Here is a 10,150-nt window from a genome sequence, read left to right on the forward strand (position 1 = left end):
GTCTATTAAGGCTGATGTTTGAAACTTATAGTCTTCTGCGACTATGATGGTTACTTGAACAAACCATTTTTGTATTATAATTTTATTCAAAAGGTTAACTGAAGAATGTTCAGTTATCAAAAGTGGTTTGGTGTCTAATGTTTCTAGAGTGTCTTCTGGTGGATCAGGACTATAAGTAGTAACTAGATGATTAAATTCTATTTCATATGTGTCTGAATTTTGATTGGATATATTTTGTAATTCGAGAATTTTAATTCTAGTTTTTAGCTGATGAACTTCTTTCTTTACTTCGTTTATCTCTTGCTTTAGTTCTGCGATAGAAGGTTCTTTTTGCTTAGTGAAATGTTGTTCACTAACTCTTTTCATAATTGAAGCAAAATTATATTCATTAGGTGTTTTACTGATAGGAGGTATTTTTGCTTTTGTTTTCGCTAAGGTTATAAATTTGGTAATAACAGATCTTTTTTCATCTGGATCTGTGATTTTTTCTATGAGATCTAAAATCAAATTATCTTCTTGTACTAGAGTATGAAGATTGTGTAAGGGGAGAGGAAAAGTACAAGTAGATTCTTCCATTGGATGGAGTGATTCTGAATCGGTAGAAGATTCTGAAGAGTCTTATGACTCTGTCTATATGAAATCATTATCATTGATATTTCCTATAAGTGAGTTAGTAGAATCTGTAGAGGATTTATCATAATTGATGATATGATATAATTTTGATTTTACTAACTCGTCTAGTTGTAGAGCATCAATTTTCTTTTTTACTTTACATTGGTGTTTATAGTGTCCAACTTTTCCACATTTATAACATACTGGTAGTTTCTTTTTATTTTTAGTATTGGGATTACATTCCATTCATATTGACCAAATGAGATGTTATTATATATATATATATATATACACACACGGAAGATACTACAAAATGGTTATAGGTGAAAATGGACAAAGATTTCGCCTACCCTCTTCACCATCTAAATTTCATCGTACGGTCACATTTACCGATAGTGTTTTAATTTTCATTTTTTTTACTAATCGAAATAATATGAAATTTGGAGCATGTGTACATCTTTGTGAGGCGCACTTAATAAAAATATGAAAAAAATAATTTGTAAAATATAAATTGACCAAAATATCCTCGTAAATTTTCGCGCATATTTTGATCAATTTTTATTTTGTGAATTTTTTTTTATATATTTTTATTAGGCGTGTCTCACTAAGATGTATACACTCTCCAAATTTCAAGTAATTTGGATTTGTAAAACAAAATATGAAAACTGAAACGCTACCAAACAACTGTGATCGTCCAATGAAGTTTGGATGGTGATGAGGTAGGCGAAATCACTGTTTATTTTTGCTTATAGGCGTTGGGAATATAAATAATATTAACTATATACTATTAACTTCAAATTGATCATCTCAACTTCAACATATATAGACGTGAAAAAAATTGGATTTCAAGCATCGCAAATAGTGCATCTTGTAATGCATTATCCAGGCCATCAGTTTTCAATATTTTAAAGTGTTTATAGATCTGCTTGATCTAAACTATTTTTGGAAGCTTTAAATTTTACAAAAATACATCACAAGGATTTTGGCTACTAAAAAATCATCTTTCAACACTTTTAAAAGTATGCTTTACTTTGATGGTCTAGTTCCTCAACTTTATACAAACTATATATATATATATATATATATATATATATATATATATATATATATATATATATATATATATATATATATATATATATATATATATATATATATTGGAAGAGTAATGAGAGACTGGACAAGAACAATTATTCTCGCTTATGCTGGACCTATTGGATATGCAACTGTTAATCTCGTGGAGTTCACGACGTTGCTCAGAGGACTATTGTTTATTAAATCTATGAACTAGAAAACTTCATCAAAGTGAAAGGTGATTCTTTAAATGTGATAAGATGGTGCAACATGGAACAGAGAGTTCGTTACATGCTTTGGTCAATTTGGGGTCAACTGATGGATTTGGCGGGGGTGCTATCGATATCGTTCCAACATGTGTTTAGGGAGTCCAATAGTATTACTGATGGTTTAGCCAAGAGAGGTGTTTCACTTAAGTATGTCTCTATCCTACAATTCCTTAATGATGTAATTCTAGTTTTTATTTGACAATAAAATTTGATAATTTTGGTAAAAAAAATTATTTAACTTAAATAACTATATATTTAAACAAATACTAACATACTAATTTGTCTGATGTTACGTCAACCCACGAGGTGCTTACTAGTAATATCTTATCTATGATAACTTTTTTTGAATTTTAAATATGACTAGTGTATGTATTAAAAATAATTAATGTGAATTTAAAATAAGGTACTTGAAATTTTCAGTGAGGAATACTTGTATATCTAATTTCACCACTTTTTTTATGAGTTCTTTATTTACTTTTAACCAACCATTGTCATGATATAAAGCATGGCTTCATCAAAACTTTCTCAAATTGTTTTCATAATATTGACATGTATAATAAATTTTTACTAAATTGAAACTCTTGAATGTTTTTTTAGTTTTGTTTGCCGAATTGAGATAAGATTTTTGGGGCCTGAGCCATGAGTCCTACTTTCCCCGCACTTTTGAGCAAAGAACCCAGAAATTATCTAGAACTAGAGATAGAATTAAATTCATTGAATATGCTCGGAGATAAATATTGAAAATTGAATATGAGATGAGAGATGATGTAGGAATTTTAATAATTATTTTAAAAATATTTAAAGAAAATAGGGAAAAAAAACCGTGCAGAAACATTCAAAATTCACTTCTATTTTAGACGTGCAAAACGCAATGCAACAAATACTTCTTTCATTGAATTTCAAACGTAAGCATGCAAATGTGTTCATTGTGCATAATAATTCAAATGAAATTGAAATGCCCTTGAATTTACTACAATCGGGCTTTTTTTTTTTTTTTTTGACAATTTTTATTTTTATTTTTATTTTATTTCATACAATAAGGCTATTCATAATTGATAATTAAATAAGGATAATACTTTTGTCAGTGAGACAAATTTGAACTCTTGGCAGCCTTGCACAATAGAAGAAAACCCCATTTGTTAGGTCCATTCACTTTGAACAAAGCTTCAATTTCTCCATCGAACTGAATTGAACCAAATGGCTAAATTATCTCTTATATTCCAGGTTCCAAATAATATATCTTTTGTTCCAATCTAGAGTCTGAAATAAAGAGGATCATTTTGTTAATTTGACCCTCCTTGTGCTATAATCCTACCAAAATACCCATGTTAATTCAGATCCCACACCTTAAACAAAGGAAACTCGGAAATTTTTAGCATTCTACATGAGGAAGTACTTTTGTGAGATGTTCTTATTAAATTAATGATTTACTTGATAAATGTTTTTCATTTGACCAACTTATGATATTTTATATTGGTGGGACCATTTTAATGGTGTTCTCCCTCTCTCCAAAATTAGTTCTACAATGCAGAGGATGGGTGACTACAATTATACTTTCCCCATTAAATTTCCTCTATGTTGATGAGTATTTTTAAATAAATTTGACAATCATCCTCTAAAATATTAGAATAACAAGATAAACTGATGTTATCAAAATCGGATAGGCTGCCACACTTATGTGGGATTTGATACAGTTAAAATTGGTCTGATCAGTTAGACCAACTTTTAAAAAATAAAAATAAACAAGAATAAAAATATGAAGTATGTTATATAAATAGATTTTAAATTTTTCTTAGTCAGTTTAATTTGCCAAAATGAGTCAATTTGACACAAAAACTAATCAAACATTAGCTTCCATTTACTTTCAACCAAGCCAGAATTTTACTTTGGACCGGACCGGCCAAAGAGTCTGATTAGTTGGACCATCTCATGTGCAACAAAAGATTTGTCTGAAACCTTTTTGCCTCTACCAAGTTGTTTATGCTTCAATCTACGCCGATCTCTGTGATGAGATCTGCTCAAATCTTAGCAAAAACTTAGTTAACTTTTGAACATGTAGAGAAAGTGGGGTCACTTGAATTATGGGCACAGAAAAATCCCATATCTATACAGATCCGGTCTTTTTTTGAGTCCACTGGCAGTGCCAGCTCCAAATCCGTATTTTGACCTAAAACGTTTTTAAATTTTATCAAATCTAATAATAATTTAATTTTCAGAAGAAGTAAAATAAAACAGAGAATTAAATGAAGAAATATATACTTATCTCTAGGGACCTGAAACCCAAGGTTTCAGGTTTGGATCAGGCCGTTTTTTTCGATTTGTCTCACCATCTCATTTTTTGGATGTCTTTGCTCCTGGAATTGGTAAATCCAAGGTTCTTTGACCTAGATCTAGGGTTCTTAAAGCAAGGAGAAAAGCTGGTAGTTTTAGGTAAGATATACTTTCTTGGTATTTGAGAAGAATTTCTCTTAGTTTTGTAAAGTTTTTGGAATATCTAGAGGTTGAACATGAATTATAGGATATTATCTGATTTTTGGGGATTTTTCCTAATTTTTTAGGTTTCCTAAAAAAATTTCCTATTGTTTGGTACATTTGAGCAATTTTTCTAATTTCAGGAATTTATAAGGATTTCTTTCGTTTTTAGTTATCTTGTTTTGGGTTATGAATTGGGGGTATTTATTGAAGGGTGCAATTAGCATACAGATACATCTGTAGCTGTAGAGGTAAGGTGCGCCTTCAAATTTTATTATGGTATATAATTTTTTTAGGATTATCTCAAAATCTATTTTTATATCTAAATATAAAATTTTAAATTTAAAAAATGGTTAAAATCACGTAGATCTATAAACATATGAAAATCTTGAAAGCGGATGGTGTAGATAATAGGTTGTAACATGCACTATTTTTTATACTTAAAATCTTTTTATTTTTCATGGTCATACATCTCGATGTTGAGATGATCAATCAAAGAGTTTTTCAACATTAAAACTATCTTTTTCGATGGATTTTTTAGGTCCATCTGTAGCTCTACATTATAAGGTTGGAACCTTATATAAACTTTTTCCTTTATAGAATTTCATTGGTGATTTTTTCTAATTTTTTTTAAATTTTTTTTCGAATTTTTTTGGGTTTATCTTCAAGCTTTAGCATTATCTAATTAAAGAAAATATATTTACTGCATCATAAAACACATTAACTACATCATAAATACATTTTGTACATCATCAGACGTGTCTAGGCCTATTGGGTCTTATCGGAACTAAAGTGTCATTTATTATATCTTTTTATCTATAGGTCCAATTCAGACGATTCTTAGACCGTTGAAAAGATCTCAGGCTTTACTTTAAGCTGGGATAGGATTGTGGTAGTTTTGGAGTAATTAAATTAGATCTAGGTTGCCTATGATCTACTAGAGTTTGTGTGGCCTGTTAGGACTAGAATCAAAGTAGGAGTTCCCTTAGCCAGAATTTCGAGGGGGTGTCTATAGTTGTCCCTCTTTGGCATTCACCTAAGGCACCAAGTAAATGGCAAAGAAGTAGATACCTGAGACACGGTGGGAAGGAAAACCTTTTTCGAGGGAACATTCTTTTGACTGACCACTACCCTTTGGGTAGGCGATACGTCGATGGATGCTTTTGATCCGTAAGATATCGAACTGACACTGCTATCTTTGAGTCAGTGAGGTTGAGAGGCTTTCGACAATCGGGATTCGAAGTGACAGTCAACAAGAATCATGCTGCCTTTGAACCGATGACACTCCTTATTGTAGTCACTCCAATGCTACCTGGGAAGCTGCCAATGTAGTCATCTTCGACTTTAGACCTCTTTCTTGGGTTCTGATTCTCCAATCGAATGAGACTTTGATTTAGAAGAAATGATGGAATGATGAATTTCTAGCTAATTGAACTTCTTGTTCGCCTTCGATTTTGATTCTTGAGGTCCATAGGTTCAGGCTTTTTGATATGGGAACCTATGGGTTGGTATCTATTTTCCTAAGGATTTGCAAGCATGGCAATCCAGGATTTGGTGGCGGGGGACGCATCATATCCAAGCCTCCATGAAACTCCTTCGTTTTTTTAAAATTTATTAGAAGGTTTTGAAGATAGATTGAATTTTGAAACATAAACAGAGTTTCAGGCTATGTTTTAACGAAATAAATTAAGGTTTTTTGAAAACTCATGAAACACATAGGGGAAATTTTGAAGATGGATGAGAAAGTTTGGAAAACAGGTTTTGGTAAGCAGTTTAAGCTCATGCTACTATGGAGCTCTCTCTTCTTTTTTCCTTCTTTTTTCTTTTTATTTTTTATTTTTTATTTTTTTTATGAGCTTGCCAAGCCTCTACTTGGGACTTTCAAGATGAGGAATCACTAAGTAATCTCCCAGGCCTGATTGTTAAACTTAACTGGGAAAAGGCCTACGATCACGTGGATTGGGCTATCCTTGAGGAAATTCAAACAACAATGGGCTTCAGGGTGAAATGGAGATCGTGGATGAGAGCTTGCTACTCCAACCCCTACTTCTCCATCCTCATCAACAGATCCCCTGCGGGATTCTTCCGGTCCTCTAGGGATTTGAGACAGGGAGACCCCCTATCTCCTTTCCTCTTTGCTATTGCCGCAGACGTTTTTAGTCAATCTATATCCTGCCTCTTCGAAGTTAGTATGCTTCATGGTTTCTCTTGTGGAAACCAGGGCCCAGTCGCCTCGCACTTGCAATACACAAATGAAACCTCGGTTTTCTGCAAAGCCGATCCTGAAGAGGCTGATAACCTCTTCTTGTTTTTAAGATGCTTTGAGTTCGCCATGGGCTTCAAAGTCAACTTCAGAAAGACCAAAATGATGAGGGTTTCCATTGACTACTATTCTCTTAAAGTCTACGCCATTGGCTACTATTCTCTTAAAGCCTACGCCAACTGTTGGGGATGTGAGGCCCAAGTTTTACCACCCAATTACCTTGGACTGCCTCTGTGTTTAGGTAAACCTAAGCATAGCTCCTGGTCCACATCATAGATAAAGCAGATAGGAAATTGGCAGGATGGAAGGATCAATTCGTTTCCCCGGCCTGAAGGATGACCTTGATCAAAGCAACTCTTGCCAATATCGCAATCTACCAAATATCTATTTTTCATACAATGGCAACCAGGATAGAACAACTCATTTGCAGATTCTTCTGGTCTGGAGTTGGGAATGACCCCAAATACAGTTTGATTTCTTGGGACAAATTGTGCCAACCTAAAAGACTTGGACGACTAGGTATTAAAATCATTAAGAAACAGAATTCGACTTTACTTGGGAAGTGGTGGTGGCGCCTATCAACTCAATCTGATCAACTATGGATTGAGATCATCAAACATAAATTCCATATCCCAGCTTCTCCTTGGATTCTGGAAATTCGAAATCATAGTAGAGCCTCTGGTTTTTGGAGATCTCTTCGATCTTCATATCACTCCTTCAAGAAGTGCACTCGCTTTCACCCTTGGGGGGGCAACCGAGTACGATTCTGGCTCGATGCATGGCTTGGTCCGATCGCCCAAAAGGATAGGTACCCAAGCCTGTTCTCTCTACCCTGCATCCAAGATTCTTCAGTGGCCACGTAGATGTCTAATTCAGGAAATTCTCACTCCTAGAACCCTTGTTTCAGAAGAGCCCTGAATGACTATGAAATCCCCCCTGTTATGGACCTCTCCGCAGCCCTGCAAGCATGTTTCTTATCTCCTATAGGAGAGGACCAGCTGATTTGGACTCCGAGTTCATCTGGTGCCTTCTCAGTTTCATCCTTTTACTCTTATCTCATTTCTCCCCCAACCTTCCCCCATTCACCCACTTCCATTGTATCATCGGTGTGGGTGTCTTTGTCCCCCCCTAAACTCAAACCTTCTTGTGGGTCGCCCTTTGGCAAAGGCTTCTCACCACCGACTAGCTACAAAGAAAGGGTCTGCCCTGGGCCAACCGATGTGCTATCTGTTTGGTACAAGAGGAAACCAATGGCCATTTGTTCCTCCATTGTCCATATGCCTTTGCTTTATGGGGTAAGGTACTACAATTGTTTCGAGTAAAGTGGCTACTCTCGGCTTCAATACCTAATATTCTCTCTAGTATTAAACTTTATCCATGGCCTAAACCAGGGATCCTTCTTTGGAAAACTATGGTGGGAGCAACAATTTGGGCAACTTGGATCGAGAGAAAGAACATAATTTTCAGGGGAGTCTCTTCGACTTATCCAACTAGTTTCGCTAAGCTCAAATTTTCTATGGTCTTTTGGGCAACCAACCATAAGGATTTTAAAGCCATTCCCCATGTTGTTTCTTCTATGACTGGACAACCATCCTTCAACATCAACATAAGGGCATCTCAGGAAGTTCATGTTGGAAACCTCCTGAGCCGGGTCCCTTAAACTAAACTTCGATGGATGCTCTTTAGGAAACCCGGGTCTAGCCGAAATAGGGGCACTCCTAAGGGACACTTCTGCAGTCACTCTTGCCTCCTTATCTCTATCCATAAGTCATGCTGACTCCACAGAGGCGGAAGCATTTGCCCTCCTAAGGGCTCAAACTTTGCTTACCTTACCACTCAGAGCCCCTCATTATTGATGGAGACTCCAAAAATGTTATATCTTGGGCATCTAAACTTTCGCCCCCTCCTTGAAACTTGGCACACATTTTTTTATGAGATTCACTACATTTGCAGGGATATTCGCATCTAATGGAGGCATTTTTGGAGGGAGGAAAACCAGCAGCGGACACACTAGCTAAAGATGAAGCGGTCTTAGAAGAAGCCTAATTTTTGGGATAGACATCTTTTTGTAGGTTGCTCTATTACAAGCATTGTAATTGATAAAAAGATGTTTTTTGGAACTCTCTCTCTCATCCCCCTTGGCATAAGGATTATGTTTGCCTTCCATCTATGGAAGTGCACTTCTTTCATTCTCTTTGTAATCTCTCCTTTATATATATAACAGTTAACTTCTTCAAAAAAAAAAAAATGGCATTATGAAAGCATTTGGATTGTTAGTTACAATTCTTTTTAGATGGACCACCTATTTGCATCCATCTTTAAGATGGATGCTTTATACCTCTGGACCGCATATTGTAGAAATGTGGTGCAGCCTGCATGAAATAATTTTCGATTATTATATTATATGGTATTATATATAGGAAAGGTATATAATAAGACCATTTACCATCTGCACTTGATGGTCACAATTAATCATAACCATTGGATGTGAAATTGGTTGGCAGCATTTATTCCATTGACCATGTTTAAAGTTCAAAAGAAATTTTCTCAAACTTTGTGAGAAGATCCAAGCTATTAAAAGGAAGAAGAAAAAAAAAAAGAAGAGAAAACAAAAGAATGAAAAAAAAGAGAAAAAAGAAGAAGTTTCGATCTTTAGACCCCATTTCAGTTTTTTCATTAATTGGTTCACTCTCTCTCTCTCTCTCTTTATTCCTCTTCAAGTACTATCGTATCTTCCTTTGAAGCTCTCTTTCGAAAGGGCCTCGTGCTCCCAGCAGCTCTTTTCGACGACCACATCTTCGGCCTCTTATGGTACGCACCTCTACTCTTCTTCCTTTCTCTCTCTAAACCACCTATCTTCTCTCTTGCCCTTCCTTCACCCCCTCTCTCTTTTCCACTTCTCAGTCATAATCTTCTTATCTCCCCCAAATTATGCCCCTTTCTCTAACCTCATCACCTTCCTAAATCTCACTGCCCTCCCATCCTCCCTCTTAACTTATTCGCCAAGGCTCTCCTTTTCTCCATTCCTTTTACCCAATCTCTGAGGCTGTATACATAACACCTCTCGGTCCTTTTTGGTTCCTTTGTTTCCTTTTGTGTATTTTGTTTTTATCTTCTTCTCATCTATTTCTCTATTCTGTCACTTCTCTTAGTTTTTGTACACTGAGCACCCGGTTTGTGGGTTGCCTTCTTTACTTTAGCTAGTATATAATTCTTTTTAGTAATACAAAGTTAACCTATTCTCAAAAAAATAAAATAAAAAACATCCAAGCAGACAGCCTAGTTCCCTAGGCGGTCGCCTAGGCTGTCTAGGCCTAGGCTGTCAAACTGGGCAGCGGTCCCTGGGCGGCCACCTAGGCGATACGAAACCCACTTAGGTGGGTGCTCAGTGCCCAGCCCTAGGTTGCCACCCAGGGCCTGCGCCCCATCTAGGGGTGGAATTTTTTTTGTTTTTTGTTCT

The sequence above is a fragment of the Amborella trichopoda genome, chromosome 2 (genome assembly GCF_054954075.1).
Source record: "Amborella trichopoda isolate Santa Cruz 75 chromosome 2, AtrichopodaSantaCruz75HAP2 v2.0, whole genome shotgun sequence".
In the NCBI taxonomy this organism is placed as follows: Eukaryota; Viridiplantae; Streptophyta; class Magnoliopsida; order Amborellales; family Amborellaceae; genus Amborella; species Amborella trichopoda.